The 20,564-nt window shown below is 40.1% G+C and overlaps 1 protein-coding gene across 1 annotated transcript in view; it reads right to left on the bottom strand.

Annotated features, from left to right (window-relative positions):
- Positions 1–20,564, bottom strand: part of LOC308193336 (uncharacterized protein) — a 440,865-nt gene that overhangs the window by 307,424 nt on the left and 112,877 nt on the right. Inside the window, exons 6-7 of the mRNA XM_080587926.1 lie at positions 12,927–13,102; positions 9,024–9,084 (exon numbers count right to left, since the gene is read on the bottom strand). The gene's annotated coding sequence lies outside the window, so the exon portion shown is untranslated. The remainder of the gene's footprint in view (positions 1–9,023; positions 9,085–12,926; positions 13,103–20,564) is intronic.

The raw sequence follows: 20,564 nt of genomic DNA on the forward strand, positions 1-20,564 counted from the left end.
TAACCTTTTTGTACTTTGGTTAGGATTTTACTGTCGTGTCATTCAGACTCAGTGAGCACTCAGGATACACATCACAGCACTATCTGCTCAAGTGTTAGCATTAATTTAAAAGCATAAATGGCAGGGATTTGCTGTTTTTCAGCAAGTATCACCATGGTGAAACTCTGCCTAGGAATCAAGCTACCACAGTCAGGGCTGGCATATTGTTTTACCTTGTGCTGTCACCGGGACCCTGTAGTTAGGTCAGGATCACACAGAATTGCTGTGAGGAGGTGAGAGTGGTGAGTCTTGCAGTACTAATTCAACATCCTGTGCCAGTGTGTACAAAGCAGGGATGGAGCTCGGCAACAATGTGCCAGGCAACTCCTCCGGGGCTGGGAGAAGGGAAGAGTTTGCCCTGACACACGCACTGAAGCAGGGGAAATACCTGTACCCTTCGAATCAAGCTACTCTTCACTCCGGTGACTTGCAAGGACTCAAGGTGGGAAAGTTAAGATTTGTAAATTGCCCTTCACAGATCTAACCCCGTGAGCCCCAGTCTAATTTTGGCAGGTGATCCAACCTGGTCAATACCCTGATATGCACACAGTTATTTCTAGTCAATAGGTAACTTTATAGAGGCTATTTAGAAGGGAAAGAGCCTATTCATTTTTGTCTTACAGAAAAAAAAAAAGTGTTCAAAAATAAATAGGAGCAATGAGATATTCCTTCATCCTGTTTTGAAACTGTGCTTCTTCACCATGCTGTTTTGATTGTCTAATAATTTCATGTTTCTAAGATTTATAGAAGCGCTGCAAATGTAGTAAATGGCATTTCTACAAACACAGAGCTCTGTAACACACCTCTAGAACTGTAGCAGACAACCATGTCACTTAATTCCACCTCCAGTCTTCATCATTGGCCAAATGTTTCATCAAATGCTTCAGAGGAGAAATCACACCATGGGCGACTGTGGCTCTCAGGGAATGATTCTTTTCAACTTTCAGAAGTCATAGATTTTACCTAAGCGCTAATTCTCCAGGGACAGTGCCAATACTGTTACACATACCACTTTTCCAAGCTCATTTTGAAAGACATCTTCGAAGTTCCCAAAACCTTTTCTTAGCTGTTTTTCACCCTCATTATAATGTGCATACCTCCACTGAAGTCAGCGAGCTTCCTGCGTATAAAGGAGTTTGCTGTACCGTAAGAGTAAGTACCAATTAAAGAGTTGAAAATTTTAAATCTTTTATTTTTGCAGATTTTCTAAAACAATAAATACCCTTCCTTATTATGATTGACTAAGCATTAAATGGTTATTTTTTAAAAAAAAAATGTGATAGCTACCTATAGTAATATACCATTCTTTTAAACAGGAGAAATACACATTCAAACAACACAACAAAAACACATCGTTTAAACATCCACTAATTCAAACAGCATAGTACATGTGACATCTGATGTGGCAGTTGTTATGGAAACTACACGATTTGATTGAGTAGCAGAATAAATACCCACCTAAACCCAGCATGATGGGCCAGTGCATAAATTAAGTACTCTTGGCTAAAATTACCTATGGTTTTTAGGGTATTAATATTCTTTTACTCATTTTATCATGAAATATGATTTTTTCCAGCTAAACATTTCCCTAACATTTGTCTTCACCCTATTTTTCAGTTAGGCTACAAGATAGAAAAGAAATATCCTGCACCAAAAATCTAAACCAATTTTTAGCGATGTGGTACTTATAACTGATATTAAGCAGCTGAAGTAACGACTGAAAATACAATGAAATCAAATGTAGAATTTAATCTCACCTGCATTTTACTGTTTCAGCTTTTATCTGGAATGGAGAGTAAAATAAAAATTACCACCTCCCTCCTCTCCAAAAAAACATGCACAACTGTCACATTATTTCCCTTCCTATGCACCACAGCTTTGTATGAAAGCAAGGTTTAATTTTTTTAATCTTCTATCATCTGGGTTTAATAAGCATGAAAGTTCAGAAGGCAGGAAGAAAAAGACATTTAATTGTTTTCATCATAGAATATATTCTGGTGTAAGGCAGTTGCTGATTCCTGCAGATAACACAATAACTGCACATCTTAATATAAACATTTCAATCCTTGCCCTCTTTCCAACATAATTAAGAGGCAGCTTGCATAACTTTTGAAATAAAACATATTGACTTTAGTTTTCCTCATACGCATTTCTACAGGAACGATATGCCAAGCCAGAGACTACAAGCGCAACAGGCACACATATCACAAACTTCACCATAATGGGCATGCATTCACCCATTGGATCAACATCTTTCAATTTATTAGCATGACAAAGGACACAATTATTTTGGATATGCCTGAATGCAATTTTCATTAACTTTGCAATGATTTATTAACAAAAGTGTCAGGAATGTAATAAAAGCAGCAGGACTCCTCAAAATGCCAAAATAAAAAAAAAAATGAAGAATACAGCAGAATTTCCAAACATGCCTTGCAGCATCAGGTCAATAAGGTTGCTTGATTCTATCAAAAGCATCACCATGGTGAGTGAACTCTGCAATTAACAAAGAGTAAGCACAAAAAATGCTAATATCTCATTTGAATGTAATTATGCACAGATTACTGTTCACTGGAACAAGAAAAGGGATTTTAATTGTCATCCAAAGTTACGTGTACACCCAGGGTTTTAGTTAACTTTTTTTTTTGTTCAAGAGACATTATTCAATACTGAAAATGAAGAGTTCACAAATTGTTCTGTTCAGTGACTTTGTAAGATGACTGGGCTGACTTTCTATCAAGTATGCAACTTCCTGCAGTCCTTTTTGTAACATCTCTCCATGTATGTTGGCAAGGTTAGTTTGTAATAAGTTTCACCATCGTTTGCATTTTAATACTATTTGATCTCATTTACATGTTTAAATTTGTTCCTGTAATAAAATTCATTAGTATGTTTATCATAACCACATAATGAATATAGCCCTTATGTAAAATAAAAAATTGAAAGTACATTAGAGACATTACAAGCTGTTTGAAATTACTGTGCTTTGCATATTATACCTTATTAATTAAATTATAAATTATTTATTTATGTATTTCTTTAATCAGGGGCAAGCACTAGAACAATATTATATTAGTATAAGAAACACAATACAACTCAAGCTAATTCACACATGGACCACTTTTCCATACACAGGAGTACAGACACATTTTGCCACAGGATGGCAAAAGCCATTCCCCCTGCTGTGCATCAGGGGATACGAAAGAGTTATTTAAAGGGCAGCGAGGGGAAAACACTTCTTGTGCAAGTTAAAACTTCACTTGTTAAGATAATATCTCCTTTGCCTTCCCTTCTTATGAGAATAATTAAATCAGATATGCAGATGGAACTGGAGAACAAATCATTATTCAGGCGAATGCCACATTCACATTATATAGACTCCACTGATTTAAAAATAAATAAATAAGTGAAAAAAGGAATTATAATTTTTCTTCCAGTGTTTAGCAGTGGTTTCTAAAGTTCAGCAGGCAAAATTTAGCATTTTGTAATCATGGAGAATGTTAGGGAAATATCACAAGAACTGTGGGATGGTAGGGGTGAGGGGAGGCTCTTGTTTTTTGTTTTTTTTTTCGTTTTGCACCAAACTTGTAAAGAAAAATTAATCCACTGATATGCAACATTATTGCTTCAAGAAAAATAGAGTTTATCAAGAAGAATTAACAGTTAGAAGAAAATTATTGGGTCTAAAAACAAAACTCAGATTACAGTAAAATGAAACTGGCATATTTAAAGGTCAGTGGAATCTGTAGAAAATATGAAAAAAGTATGAAGAAAGTCAAAGAAATTAAAACAAGAAGCCAAGGGTAAAATTAATGAATGCATAATTGAGATGGAAGATGCGTAGAGAGCTTGCTCTTATTCTGATATCATGAACTGAGGCTCAATTTTGATTTCAATCCCACAGGAAAATGTGAGCATATAATGTTGTATAACATAACAGTAAAGGAGTCCGAATGGGATGCTAAAGTATGTGCATCCTTACCATGTTGTTGTGGCTTCAGTCTGAATCCTGAAGACCATCCGGTACCAAGAGTAAAAAACTTTAAACTGTGTATGTGCACATACACTGACACAGTAGATTGGGACAGCTGCAAAAGCTGACATTTTCAAGAAAAGTTGGGAAAACACACACACACACACATCTTTTTCAGAACACAAATTCTGAAGAATATTTTTTTTTTCATAAAGGAAAGGTGAAGGCTGTAAAACAGAATTACCAGATCTGAAGAAATACCACAGTCCTAATAGGAAAACAAACATGCAAAAGACAGGTGACAAAACTGCACATCTTAGAGGATAGAAAAGGCTGAAGAAAGCCTAAAACAGGCTTTGGCTGAACGGGGAGAACCTGTCCAGCAAGACAAGTTGCCAATCCAGGCTAAAAACTTAAGGAGCATGGACACTCATCCAACCCTGAACGCTTGCTTGAGACTCCTAATTACTACAAGAAAAGAGAGGAGTAACTCAAAATCAAGCAAGACAACACCTAAACTTTAGAGGCAATGGATTTGTCCAGTAGAGAAGCATTAATGAGCCATTGACTGAACAAACATAGACTTAGCACACTAAGTCTACGCCACTAGCTTAGATGAAGCTCTCATCAAGTAACAAGAAGCTCTCATGAAGTAATAAGTGCTGCTGGGGCATAATTCATACAGCTGGGGAAGTTCCTGTTCTCCATCAGGAGCTGCAAATTACTAGGGAAATCTGCAATACCAAAGACCAAGAGAGCAGATGCATTTATTTTTACCCCAGAAGGACCAAACAAAGCTCTCTACTTCTGCCTATACCAGAGGAAATTCAAATATTTGTTAGCATGTATGTGTGTGCATCAGCAAAAACGTAAGTTACTTTCATCCACCACCAAGCAGAGGAATGTTGGTGATAAGGCTGATGCCACATGCCTCCATACTACAAAAATGCCCTTACAAATTTCTGAGAAGTGGGCTCAGAAAAAGCATGGATCTATTTCTCTGCATTCAGTACTCCCACAAGACACTTTTCTTCATAGACCGCCATCTTAAATCATGTTCTGCACCTACAACACGTCATCAGGAAATATGCTTTTTAACGAATAATAGAAATTGCAGTCTACCTGAAGGATGTTTTAATTTGGGGTTATATAGTAGAAGACTTAGGGCCCTAGGAAGCTTTAGTGAAAGTCTTCCTTATATAAAGATAATCAGACAAAAATGTAAATTGATTTAAAAAAAGATCTTACCAAAAAAACAGAGGTTGCCTGTAGTGAGATTGTGCTCTTACCATCATCCCCCAGAGAAGCGTGCAGTGATTGTTTGAAAAATCAAAGTTGGGAAATTCATGCCTAGCTGAGGTGTTTGGAAGCATTATTTGCGTGCAGGACACTGTCATGGATTTGGACTTTCACAAGATGCCCTTGGGTAGTGCCAGGACCTGGCTGAGCAGCTAGTTGGTGCAGTCCTTATGCCTAAAGCATGATCAGTTCCAAAACCTCAGCCCTTCCCGTAATTCCTCGGTATTTCTAGGGCTATGAATAGTCCCAGGGGACATAGGGAAGAAAGAGCTTGACTACTGTGTTGCTGACTGAGGGCCCTGCTCCCTTGCTTTCATGGCATGGCCTTATCTTCATGCCTGCCCCTGCTCTCCTTTCTTCCATGGGTAGCCTGCCCCAGATGTCTAGTGGGTTCAGAGGCAAAGTTCTTTACTTGTCCAAGAAAAAGGAAATATTTGAGAGCCCATCTTGGGGCAACAGAGTGTAAAATTCACAGTACCTCTACTTCCGTGCCTTGATATTAGGGTAGAGCTATAACAAAGGAATATAAACTATCTACCCAGAGCACTGTGGGGCTGGGCACAGGTTTCTCTGCTGTGCTTTGAGAAATGTTAACTCAGGTAGACAAATACTGAGGAACAATAGGCAAAATCTTCCACATCCAAATGTGAAGGGCAGCAGGGCACCTCACCTGCCCTTTTGCCCAAGAGGCTTCATTATATACCAGTCTCAACAGACTGAGGCAGTGGTGAATTCAAGGATTTGGAGTTATCAGCATAAATGAATTTATCGCCACTTCTCAGTATTACTGATAATTCAGAGTTCACCAGCAAGTCTAAGCAACAGCGCAAAGAGCTTCAGCCACTCACTGAAATTTGGCGGTAAATTAATAGACCAATTAAAACGTTCACCATTCATTATTGTTTTTAATTCGGTTGGAAAGGGAGGTTAGGGAAACATCTTTATGATGCTATTCTTACAGACCAGGCAACTGGAGCAGTAGCCCTGAATGGAGTGGGCGTTTGTTCACTCCCTCATCTCCAAGGAATTTCCAGCTTGTGGTTCTTCTTCCATATGTCCAAGGGTATAAGTCAGCGTGCTAAGGACTTTAAAAGAGCAAAAGACAGTAAGTTCAGCATGGAAAAGTATGTTGGAAACACCATCCTTTCCAGTGAAAACCTGAACAACAGATGACAGAGATGACAGGATTCAACATTTCTCAGACCATGTCATGTCTGGGTAATGGAAATCACTTTAGCACACTTCATTTGGGCTCCATGTTAAACGACACCATTCTTTCCAGCTGTAACTTACTGAACAATCTACAACAACCCCAAGCAGCGCTACAGGCTGGGAGATGAGTGGTTAGAAAGCTGTCTGGCAGAGAAGGACCTGGGGGTTGATAGTCAGCTGAATATGAGCCAGCAGTGTGCTCAGGTGGCCAAGAAGGCCAACAGCATCCTGGCTTGCATAAGAAACGGTGCGGCCAGCAGGGCTAGGGAAGTGATTGGCCCCCTGTACTCGGCTCTGGTAAGGCCGCACCTCGAGTACTGTGTTCAGTTTTGGGCCCCTCGCTACAAGAAGGACATCGAGGTGCTCGAGCGAGTCCAGAGAAGGGCAACGAAGCTGGTGAGGAGTCTGGAGAACAAGTCTTACGAGGAGCCGCTGAGGGAGCTGGGGTTGTTCAGCCTGGAGAAGAGGAGGCTCAGGGGCGACCTCATCGCTCTCTACAGGTACCTTAAAGGAGGCTGTAGCGAGGTGGGGGTTGGTCTGTTCTCCCACGTGCCTGGTGACAGGACGAGGGGGAATGGGCTAAAGTTGCACCAGGGGAGGTTTAGGTTGGATATTAGGAAGAACTTCTTTACCAAAAGGGTTGTTAGGCATTGGGATAGGCTGCCCAGGGAAGTGGTTGAGTCACCGTCCCTGGAGGTCTTTAAAAGACATTTAGATGTTGAGCTTAGTGATATGGTTTAGTGGAGGGCTTGTTAGCGTTAGGTCAGAGGTTGGACTCGGTGATCTTGGAGGTCTCTTCCAACCTAGATGATTCTGTGATTCTGTGACACACAGAAATTTATCTCAAAATTGGCTAAACAGAACAAAGCACACTTAAATAATACTTTCAGTGGCATTTCAGCATAACCACATGCAAATCTTTGTTACGATGCAAAACGAATTTCTGATGGACAGAACACCAGCAAGCTTTTTGCAAGCCACAGGCCAGAAGCGCACGCCAGAAGCCTAGCACTGGAATTTAATTCCAACTTTCGCAAGGACATTCAACAAGAGATTTTATTTTCCTGCCACTGAGATAATTTGGCCTCGTCTCACAACGTCCAGCAGCATTCTCAAGGCCACACTCTGTATCAGATAAATGATTCCCCTAAACAAGCCAGTTCACCACATTGACCTGCTTCTTCCTCCTTCTGGTCCATTATACTTTATAAAATTAATTTAAAAATATGATTGCTCCTAGACTTTAGATAAGAGCTTATTAACACCTTAAGCCATGTTGGGATTAAAAAGAAAAAAGCATTAATAAAATTACTCTGTTTCAGTCAAGAAAAACAGTCTTCAAATAAGAAAATCTACTCAATTATTCTGAAGACAATTGAGCAGTGAGGACACAACTGGAAGAGAAAAACAAATATAGAATGGACCAAAGTTAAGATTTTCAGTTTAAAAAAATGCACCAAAAAGGGAAGTGTTTTGAAACATTAAAAAAAAAAAAAAAAGACTTTTGCTCCCCATTTCCTTCCAGTAGTTTAGCCAGCATACAACTATTAAAACAGGCTATTTCAGACTCTCCTTACCTACATATTCTGTCAAAAGAAGGAGCAGTATAATTTTCTAGCATTATGTATAGCAAAAAATACATAATTATTTTCTTTAAAATCTATGGCCAAAGTTAAGTGGTTTTGAATTCCCAAAGTACGAACAATTTAAATTCATGAACTATTTCCTGAAAATGTCTATCATGGAAAATTATGGAAAAAGACATCTGAGATGAACATTATTCCAAATTCTGCTTGTTTTCTAACATGAAATATATTCTTCATCCAAAAAAGACTGTGATGGTACAGACAGATCCTTTGAAATGATGATACAATATTCATGTTCACCTCCCCCCATCGGAAATCTTGTCTGTTTTCTAACAGCATTTTCACTCTACAGGACATTTTTCCATGAGGTCCTAGCAGGCCTTATTAGTATAACCTATAAATGTCAATTCCCCCAAGTGTTCCTTGGTGAAGCTCTGGTGAGGCATCCCCTTAGCAATATACATTGTCAGACTGAACTGCAGCCCGCCTTTCACACCAACCTAAGCTCCCAGGAGTCGCAGGCTCTCTCTCGTGCATGTGTCCGAACCCCATGTTTCACTGTGTGGTACCAGTGCTACTTGCAAATGTGCAGCAAACTCAAAATGCATTCACATCAGCAGAAAAATCACATGTAAAATCCCAAGCCAAATACTGCCTTATCCAGTACCCGTGATGGCAAAGTCGTGCTCGTGTTCCACAGAGCCTGTGTGCTGCCAATGGACTCACCCCAGTTAACACCAAGCCCACAGCAATGAGAGAATGGAAAAATCTAAATTTCTTTCCTACTTTCCTTCCTAAAAATTATACCGCGTGATTGATGCAAGCGATGACACAGTGAGAGATAGTGAAGCTAACGGCACAGAGGAAGCAAGAGAACACCCACAGTGATTCAGGCTTTGCATCTGTGCTTACACCTGCTTGCATACACGGACACGATTCTGTGCAAACAGAACCCGCTGACATTCAAAGGAGTGCCTATAGTGACAAACAGAGCACAGGACACTACTTCGCAAATTGTATCCAGTGTAAACATTAAGGCAATCATCTCTCAATTTCCTGAGACTAAATTCACAATAGCAAAAGTGCATTATAAGTTTCTTAAACTGAATTATTGTTCCTTACAGCTATAATTGGCAGGGCTACATTGAGTTCAAGGCATATTGGTTTTTGTTGCATTTGGCTGTTTTTTAAGAGCCTAGAAAATTTCAGCTCAGGAGATAAATGTTTGGGTAAGTTATGAGGGTGCCAGCAAACAGTTACGACAAAAAATATTCCTCACTTTTAACAATCATGGGGTCGGTTGTGCCTGCTATAGCAAATTCTACTGTGCGAAGTAGTAAAAATCCATTCAACTGTCTGTAAAGTATTAATTTTAGTGCCACAATTTCAAGACTACTATTACCTTAATAAAATTCATTCAGTTTACAAGCTAAAAGGTCTGTGGCTAGAAATGTTGGAATAATACAATTTAATTAGGATAACAATGTGAAAACCACTCAAATAACAATTGTGAACAATTTTCTAATGGACTTAAATTATGTGCTTGCAAAGGACATTGACAGATGATATATTTACTTTTCCTAGTAGACACAGAAGATCTTTAGAAAAAGAATGACTAAGCCAGAGCACATTTAGATACTTCAGTATGTCTTAAAACCAAAAGAAAAGAAATTGTTGTCCAAATCAAAGAAAAGAAATCCAGGTCCCTTCTGCCTTTGGTGACTCAGAATTATTAAGACCTGAGACATCCAAAGCTTCTTTATTTTCAGGGGAGATGGAGAAAAACAATTATGTCTTGGACAACAAAAACAGAATAGTTAGTACCTATATAGCTACTGACACCTGAGAAGTGCTATCCAGGTATAATTAAGGATTGCGCTGCACGGCTGGTTGGCTGGATAAGCCCCTTTGCAGAAGTTTGATCAAGCAGTTACAGATATTACCAAGCCCAATGTTCATTAAGAAGCAGTGATGGAAGAGAGAGGGCTTGAATCGTAGCAAGGCCAGCATGCTGTATTACTCACAGACTGCTCTCAGGGCTGCGAGATCCGCGCTCTGAATCGTGGGCAGAGTGCTGCTATGAAGGATCAGAAAGGAAATGCTACTTTCTGATCTTAGAGGCCTCGTGCTTGGCTCAGTCTGGAGCAACACATGTTCTGAACATACTGAGCACATTGTCAACGCTTGAAAAATTAGTAATAATTGTTGAAATCTTTGCAGGACTTTTTCCTGTGCCATAGAAGAGAGTTGCTACAATCTGCTTCTTTTTAAATTCCTTAAAGAATAGTTCTTATGCTTCTGGCACGCTCTCAGTTGGACCCTGATTTTGGCAAAGCACTGGGTCTGAAGTGTGACACATAACACACAGCTTGCAAGGATGCATTTCCTGATGAAGTTCTTCTTCTCTCAAATGTCTGAGGGCAACAACTAACCTTGGTTTAACTCAACTGATTTCACGGAAATTGAACTGAAGGGATGAATTTGGAGCAGAGAGTCAAAGCTGAGCATTGCAGGGCAATTTATAAGGTATCGCATCCCCTTACATTCTTGGTACCTTCCTCAGTAAGCAAAGGCTAAGTACAGTGCAACTGAGGATTCTTGGACTTATTAACAAAAATAAAATGAATGGGAAACAAACTTGATTCAAATAACAATATCCAAAGGAAAAGTCAAAAAGAGTTTACCTATCAGAAGTTTTAATGCAAAACTAAACATTCATCCTCATTTTACAGCTCAGTAAAATGATCTACAGCTGTATTTGTTTTCAAAAGTTTTAAAAACCCAAAGGTGAATTTAAAATAATTACACAGGCAGGCACTTACTGTAAAAGATGACACACCAATGCAAAGTAATAATGTAACAACTGATTCACTAACTGTCTGCATTCTGATAAAACATGCTTCTGTATTTCTTCATTAGACATTTTTAAGCCTAGTGACAAGAGAGATATAAAGAGTCTCCAGACTCTCCCAGGCCATAACCAGAAATGAAATTCTGAAGAACACAAATACAGTAAGATGTTTAGTGAAATGAAAACATAGCTCTTTTGGAATAAATGTGTATCTGTGTTTCCAGAATCAACACGCATACAAATGGGGGTGTGTGGTGTGTACGTATATATACAGCTTGCTTGCATAAGTGTTTACCACATGTTTGCATGCCATGTGTATTTAATACGCACGTATTTACGAATTTCTATGCAGCTGTACCAATTCCCAACATTTTTTTCCATCATAAGTTCAGGGTTAAGAGTGTGACCCGTTTGAAAAGAGCAAGTTTTAAATTGAACACAGAAGTTAGTGGCTACCATTAGGCTTGGTTTGTTTTCATCTCCATCACACAATGGCTTTGGGAAGCTAACGGAAACTACTGTAATATTTTCTCTCACAAAGTCTGTTTAATCAGTAGTGGATCTAATCAAGGACCTAATAAGTGCATAATGGTACATTTGCTTCCCAGGAGAAACCACTGTTTCTCATCATACCAGAAAATACCCCCTTGCAAGGTGCAACCAGGATCCATAGACTCACTGCAACAGTCTAATAATTTAATTGCAAGCCCTTAGGCAGGGATAACTTAAATTACAATTAGAGAGCTCTAGCACTGCTGCTAACATCTGTGTGATGAGCACTGTACTGATTAAAGGTTTTTAAAAGAGAACTCAGCACTTCATACTCCAGAACAAGTCACTACACTAACTTTGAAGTTTTCTATCTTACTATTTTAATACTTGTGATGCACTCTGCCTACTCTTTTCTGTGGGGATTCAAAGGATCCAAGCTCAGTGTGGTGTCTGCCCTTTGAAAGGCCTCCAGGGTTGTGCTTACATTAGAAATACCTTTTTTTTGCAGGCGGAATACACACAACAGAAGGCCATTCTGCAGCACTAGAAGAAACGCACCATGTGCAAACACTGCCAGGCCACCACCTCCAAAGAGGAGATGAGCTCAGGAAGGATTCAGAGATCCTACAGCAGCAGAAATGCAAGGCCATGGCCCTGCTCCCTCCACAGCCATGCAGAGCCCAGACCACACATGCAGCGTGGGTGTCAGCTGGACCCGCTGGAGCAGCCTGTGGGCCCTCACATCCACGTAAAGGCTCCAAACAAAGGCAGCTTTTTGCACAAAACAGTGATTTTTCTGTTGGCCTCCAGGACTGCAGCACGTCCAACAATAAATCACACAGTAGTAACGGCATACACGGAGCATATCTTCAAGACCAACCTAAGCAGAAATGTTCACGAGTATTATGACTGCATGAAACAGCACAAACACACAAACAGCAGCACTCAGCAGCACCCTGCACGGTGCAGGGAAAGCCTCAGCGAGCAACCAGAGGCACCAGGTGGAAACCCTCTCACACTTTGCCACCCTCCTCCATCCAGTGAAGGCTGGGCCACCCTGCCTCCAAGATGTACACACCTTTCTACAGCCACAGCAGTAACAGCAGCAGCAAGACCAACCTATGGTACCAGCAAGGTCAGCAAGAAGTAAAGCAACAGTGAACTTCTTGCTGTCGTGGTCAACTCACCAGAATGGAGCAGAAAGTTGATGCCCAAAGACTGGTAAGAAAGCATAGATTCTCTTTCAGAAACCACTAGGCTTCTGGGTAAAGGCAATATCATAAACCATCTTACACACTTCATTTTGTGCCATGCTTCAGTGTAAACAGTTTATACTTTATATGTGGTGACCTGCCAAGAGCCTGTAAGATCTAGACCTCCTACAGAGTGCAGCTCTGTTATGTGGGAAGGTCTGTGACGCCACAGAAAGAGGAAACAGGGATTCAAACTATTCCTCAGGTGAGGGTTAACTTACCTTACCACGTAGGGTTCAGTGTTTTTTTCTAACCTTTACAAAGTGGTAACAAACACCTCGAAGACAGATCCTGATGTTTTGGTCAAGCAGAAATGCAGCTGGTGCTTGTTTGCTGTGTGGCAGGGCACTGCCTGCTTGCAGAGCTGCAGTAAGAGGCTGCAGCTGTGTTTTTCAAGCTGTTGGGATGGGAAGATGTTGGGTTAAAAACTGTCCCACTCTGTTGGAACACCAAAACAGTCAAGGGTGCAGACACTACAAAGACAACTGATTTTGTGATTTAGGAAAATTATTCCTTTAATTATCCATATATGTTCTTTTAAGCTATGGAAGTAAAGCATGGTGGTACTAAAACCGTTTAAGGCACAACCAAAACCCACACGCAGAAGACACAGCAGATTGTTTCCTTACAAGCAGTACCTCTGAGCATGTGTTGCTCTGTTTATCTTTCTCTGATGCTAACTTAAATGGAACCATCCCGGCAGTACTTGCTGCCTGTGTACTTTCCATTCAAGAGCTCTAGTAAAGTTTACCCTTATTAAAGTTTTCAGAAGTCATCTCCCCATTTTTCCTTTGGCTTTCTTGAAGCTTCTCTACATTAAACACTTTTCAATGAAGAAATTAAGACACCCACCTTGCCAGGGACATGAATGCCCCACCTCAACAGTACCATACCAATGAGCGCAGCAGTCAAGGCCTGTCATTTCAGAGCAAGAAGACCCCAAAGACCCAATGCCTGTCCCGTTGTACAGGTACAAACCTCAGAAAGCAGCTGAGGTCCAAGTACCACGTGTGCCATGAATCTGTTCTGATCCTACCCCCAAAGCGCTGTGCCCCAATATGCAGATGTCCATCAACAAGCAGTAACCCCCTAATGGGTGGCGATATGATGAGATGCTCCTTCTCCAGGGATTATTTTTAAGATTCCAGGCTTCTCCAGCCTACCTCCAGAGCAGAGAAGCTCCTGCGGGCCAACCCACAACATGGTCACAGGTTGGGAAGCAGGCTCCTCTGCTGGAGAGAGCAGTAGTCCTACAGAAACGCAAGCATTTCATACATGAAGCAAGAGAATTGTGGTACAAAACTGATTGCTACATAAAACTCAGCAATGCACAAGGGTGACAGCTACACAGAGCCTGAAGTATGTGAATAAAAACAGTTTCCCTTTTCTGACAGGAAATTCCACTGTTTGAGACAACAAAACAGAAAGAGCAGCAGCCCTTAAGATACAGCCTGCACAAAATAAACTTTAAAAAAAAAAAAAAGAGAAGAGAAGGAGAATCTTGGCATATGGTAACAAAAACTATATAATTCTCTTGATCTTTAATCTCTATGCCAATGTCTGTTTTACAGATTATGGCCTCAGCTACTGACAAATCTGCTTAGTGAGTTTTTGGCTGACAAATCTGGCAACACAAATGCTGTCTGAAATACATTCAAAAGGCTAAACATTTTCATAATAGCTACTTTACACAGCTTAGTAGGTTTCCCTTTAGGACACCAATTTGATTTTTTTAAAGTGACAGTGTTAATTTTTATGATTACACACAGAACTGAGATTTTTATTTAATACAGTGGGTCTTCTAAAGCTTTTCAAGGGGATCAACCACTTTGCCAACAGACGGGTGTTACAGCAGGGGTGATTATAGTAATTTTTCATGTAATTGGGAGTCACCATTTGGTTGCTATCTTTCACATGCTTGTTGCCTCATCATATAATCCTTCATAATGGGGGTTTGTTGTGTGTCACAAGAATGTGCCAAGCAGCCAGGAAATAAACAGAGGAACCCCCTGGCTCGTGGGTAGCACAAGTGTTTTAACATCTGCCCAGCTTCTTTCAACTGCAATAAATTTCAGCTGATAGCAGTGACCCAATCTGAAGGCATTTTGTTGTTGTTTTTAGGACAAAGTCTTGAACATCACACTTCATTATCTCAGCTGCAGTGGCACAATCTGTAAGGACACAACTTGCTGACAAATGACTTTGCCTGATGTGAAAGATCATGATTCATCAGAATTAGTAGAGACAACAAGTTCTTGCCCCAAGACTTCTGGGCTCTCCATGAATAGCAAGAGTTGTCCTTTACAATTATTGGTTGCAGTTTGCGTGAATTAAACTAGAAATAATTTTACAGTAAATTCTGAAGCCTTGCCACCTCCATTTGTGATCTCATCAAGTCTCCACTAACAAAGACAGAATAAACAGGGTCAGTGAGCTACAGAGGGAGTTCTCACAGGGTTACCGAGTTCAGCCTGACACAACAAAGCACATAAGCACCTGCTTAACACTAAACCCAAGAACTGCTCCATTACAGTTAATAGGACCACTCAAGGGCTTAAACCTACGGAAATACAAAAGCGTTCTGGTGATTCCAAGCCTTTGGGAGATTGCTGGAAGAGAAAAAAAAAAATTCCCTTTGTGCCACTTTTGTTACATGGCTCCATCAGCTGGTCACAGCAGCATGTCTGCACTACCTGAAACAAGATCATTGCTTTATGGTATAAAAGGATGGCACTGGCATCAAAAATGGTCCTAATACTGTGCTGGAGACCTTTTCCTACACTGAAAATAGACATTGAGATGCAAGAACAAGTAACCAACAAAATAAAACTCAGCTACTGCAAAAACTGTTTTCAGCGATTTGGTGGTCAATAGTACAGATTATGACTCAATAGGAAATTAATGGTCTAGAGAACAGAGACCACCATACCATGTTCTGAGTAAGTCACCTTGTAAAATCGAGACTTTGTCCTACAATGGTCATTGCCAATCCTAAGGGCCATCCTCTGCTGCAATGCCAGTGTTAGCCCTGGGCAAACCCAGGGCAGGGAGTGGTGGTCTGCAACACAGAGCACAGATCCAGCTACTATTGCTTCAGTGACGTATGAAGTACATGGAAGACTCGACATCAGTGTTTGGAATGTTTTGCTCTTGTTAACTCCAGTTTTGTGCCCTTACTGTAGTTCAAGTATATTCAGCATCTCCCATGATAATCCCAACAGATTCCATAAATTTGGGGTTTCATGATGAAAGAACCTAAATCCAAATTTATGTTCATTTTCTCTAAGAAAAATAAAAAATAAAAATAAAAAAATTGTATCACCACTAAGAAACCCACCTCTGTTACTGACTAGAAGAATGTTACTTACCACACTGAATTCTTCCTCTGACTTTTAGATTTATGTTTTTATATGTTGTTTCTTGAACTCTCACAGACAAAACAAGATGGACAACATACTGGCTGATATATTTAATCCCTCTGTAACCACCTATCCTAAAAGCAGCACAATGCGTTTTACTTTCCCTGTAGTCAGTTGCTGGAATTTCACTTTCTAGATCATTATAATGAGAGTGCAATTTTTCACAGCTATGCTTCAGTGAAAGCTTCTCATACTACATCTACCTCCTCTTGACTAAGAAAACGCACAGAGATTCACATTCCAATTCTTGCAAAGCTTTTTAAAGTACGCACAAGCAAACAGTACTTAAAGCCGTAGAACAAAGTCCTTTGCTGAGGAATAGTTTTAAAGAAAACAGGTGACTGCACTGCTGGTATTTCTGTCTTTCTCATCCAGCTCAAGAGCATAGCAGCTTGTTTTAGCAAGTCTAAGAAGCCTATTTCTTCATTACTTGTAAATTAGTTCCATAGCAAACGCGGTCTATGCATTCGCGGTTGGCCTATTTCATCCTTCATACAGACATACTGATGTCAATCATAGTAAAACAGCATCAGTGTATGTATGGTATGAATTAAATCAATTACAAATTACACCAATTAGGAGACTGCACAAGAATCTGAAATATAAAAAGAACTAGTTACTATATTAAGAAACAGTCAAAACTAGCTGATGCTCAAGCAGCAGAAACAGACTAGTATATCTTGGGAGAGGATGGGAGGGAAGATCAGGGCATATCCCAAGTGTTTTGCAGCTGGTGTTGAAGAAATTGACTGATCCATACTCAGGGCAGGGCATTATTTGGTTTTGCTAATACAACAGTATTGATACACACTAACAGACACATGCCAAGGTGCAGGTGACTGGTATCAGCCAAGACAGCAAGCTGAAGCTATTGGCTGCACTGGGACACGTGCATTCAAATGAGCAAAATTATGTTCAAAGAAAGAGTGGTGACAACATCTATGAAGGCACGGATGAGGTGATGTAATGGATGTGAACAGCTAAAGACAGTGGCAAATTTAGGGAGCTCATCATATAATGGGACTGAAATACCCTGGTAAAATCAGTGCAGGATGAAAAGAAGGGTCAGAAGAGAGGTCGAGACACTATACTAGGGAGTGAGTGTCACTAGACCTGTTCCCTGTTCAGCCGGATCACAAGGAGACATCCAAGGAGCACAACCTCGGGGAGCATATAACTCCTGGAACAGAATGCAGGATTGTAGGAACAGCCTGAAGTAAAGGAAAAGGCATAGTACATGTCATACAGTGTCTGCATTGGAAGAAAAACCAAAGATTTCCAGGTTGGGACAGTGCAATCTGTTTTGTGTCTTTGAAATGGACAATTTCTTGAGACAAAACAATTTCAGTTCCAGGACGTCTGTATTAAAATTAATAAATGTAAGTTCTATTGAACTTAGTAAGCTCAAACATTACCATCCTCAACTTGACAAAATATATCTTGACACTAAATTGATTTTATTTCTATTAGTTCTTGCACTGCTATTTTGACCAGTTGTATAACGGAAATTGTAGATGCCAGCAGCATTTGGGCTTTCTGTACCAGACCGTGCTTGGGAAGGTAGTCTGGGATAGCAGGACAAACATGTTATCTTGATGTTCCTGCTAACTGATGGGTTGTTATTAACTGTTGAACTGCCTAATTAGGTTTTATAGTTAACAGCCTGTTATGATTAGAGGGGACAATGCATGTGCATTGTTGAGCTATTGTTTCAAACCATTTGCAAATTCAGAAGAAGCATCACTCAATTCACACTGGGAAGCTCTCTCAGCAAGCTGAAAGGGGAGAAGCTCTCTCTTCTACAAAAGAAAATTCTCACTTTAAGTATGAAGTGGGCTGATTCCCCAAACCAACTACACCCCCAAAGGACAGAAGAGCACTCTGTTTGGGCACATTGGGACCCTGACAGCTCTCCTCGTGCCCTGCAGCGTCACTCACATCCCTAGGTCTGACCTCCACCCCGTGGCAGGTAATACTGGCCAGCTCACCAGGGCTGACAACACAGTTTAGGTAGAATAATATCACTGGACTCAGGCATCTCGACTTTGTTTCCATTTTCTGGAAGTTAACATCCAGTTGGTTTACCTGCTTTTTAAATTACGTTTTCCCTATGCATCTTGATGGCACAGCACAGTCATTTCCTGCTATTTTGGGCTCTTTCATACTCTTTTTAGAACTCCCATGTGGAAGCTCCTCTCCACACATTCTCCTCCTCACCTTTTGTAGTCACTGGCTGGTAATTTTCATTTCTTTCTGGAAACCTCACAGTCTCCCAGTCGAGTCACACGTTCACTCCATTCCTCCTGGGCAGCTGCCACACCTTCCAAGCTTACTTTGTCGTCCCCCTCTCAAAAGGAGTGAAACCCTTCAACCAATATCTGCTGGGTTGTCTAGCCAATCCATCCCCTCCAGAAAGACCGCAACTGATAAATTTCTGAAGCTACCTTCAATTGCCTATTGAACCCATCGCTGCTTGTTGTCACCATTTTTTTCTTACTTTTGTATTCAACATTTCTCCTCATTTTTATCCAGCTACACGACAGAGAGACCATAACTGCACTCTTGATTTGGTAATTATACAAGCAGTGCATAACTACACATTTTTAAAAAGCCCTCAGAGAAATCCTTTTAAGTGAAGATAACATCTCAGGCTGCTTGGGGGGAAAATCAGGTCAAGTTACATTCTGCATAACCTTCACAATCCTCTTTACTTTAACATGAAGATAATAGTGGGCAAAAGAATATTTCTGCTTCTTCCCCTCCAACTATTCAGAACTGTTACGTGAACTTTCGCTCCATTTTTATACAAGCACAGGTCAGCAGAATTACCATCTGTACTATACAGCTAAAACAGTGCTCCATGCCCCTTATACACTCTGTCCTAAAACCCTGGAAGGGCACATCCTCTCCTTTGTGAGAAAGTGGACTTTTATGTAAAATGCATACTGCTAAGGAGCAAATTTGTCTTATTCACAGACTAGCCAGTAAAAGAAGAGTTCAGTTTCTTTCCACATTGAGTCTTGACCTTTCTTCAATTTGAAATTATGTATGGTATGAGGCAGACATATACCTACCAAAAGACAGAATGACTCTGGCAAATTATTTCACTCAGTCTACAGAAAACAGGTGGTAACAATTTTCATTAGCCACAGCTCTACGCTAAAGTTGATCCCACAACCCAGTGGTTAGACAATCTCAATGCAAATTCTCAGCTGTTGTCATCATTCCCTTGACTCCAATATCTATTGATGTCAATAGTACCTTACAAACATGCATTCTAGCTCTAAATCCTGTTGTTCAAACTATTGAGTATTGAAAATGTTGAAATTGATATAACACTATCAAATTCCTCAATTTTCCCTCCAGCCACCAAACAGCAGAACTACATTAATGAATACAGTCACATAATTGCTTGATGACATAAATTCCTGGCTATGTACAGAATAAAAACTCTGCACTCTTCAGCTCCGTGGGAACAGCATAGAAAGGATTCTGGATAAATAAGGTTTGCCAGCTTGCTCTGGAGACAAGTCCAGTGCTCCTCCCAGTTTTACTTATTGCTGTCAGTAGGCTGTCAGAGACACAGATTTTCAACAAAATATAAACTCAGACATTACATCAATAAAAGGTGCTTTGGTACATTCAAAGCCTGTTTTGGCAAATGATACAAAGATATCAGGATTCATTGTTCTTCAATATGAAGATAACACGAGTCTTATGCCTCACTTCTCTAACAGTTTGACTTTTGTTGTTTTTTGCTTGTTTAAAAAATAAGTTACTACACTCCTCCTAGATATTTTAAGCATTGCTTTCAAACTAGCAAAATTTGCATTAAAGAAAAATCCAGCATATAAATCAAATGAGTAAATTTCACCAATTGCAAGCACCCTGCTACAGTTTTTTTCTGGAAGTTTTAGAAATTTTGTCTGCTAATTATGTTATTTATGAAAATAGAAGACAACTGAAATGCCTCTGTTGTCAGCCAGTACATGCAACTCTGCTTCCAAATTGAGGGCACTTTAAAGCCCTCCTTCAACAAAGTAGGAGGTCAGCTGAGTTGTCAGGTACCAGCTGGTAGTGACCACACACGAACTGAAGCCTTTTTCCATGTGTGCAGCCTACAGTAATTTCTCTATACTAGAAATTAATATTCTGGGTTCTTGACAGAGCTGATTTTTTTTTTAAGCTGCTGACTTTCTTTAGAAACCTATTTTGTACTGTTCTTACTTCAAATGAAGATTTCAGACTGGGTTTTTAAGAGGGTCTCTTAAAGTAATCATTAAGTATCACGACTTCCATAACAAAATGGATTTATATGGCAAGCCATGATTGCACACGAGGAGCTGCTACAGTCCAGAGACCCCCAAAACTCATGAAGAGTAGAGGCACCCTATTTTAAAGATTTTGAGTTTCCCCAGAAAACAAAATTTACACATGAAA

This window comes from Anser brachyrhynchus (assembly GCF_964034855.1).
Source record: "Anser brachyrhynchus genome assembly, chromosome: 3".
Lineage (NCBI taxonomy): Eukaryota > Metazoa > Chordata > Aves > Anseriformes > Anatidae > Anser > Anser brachyrhynchus.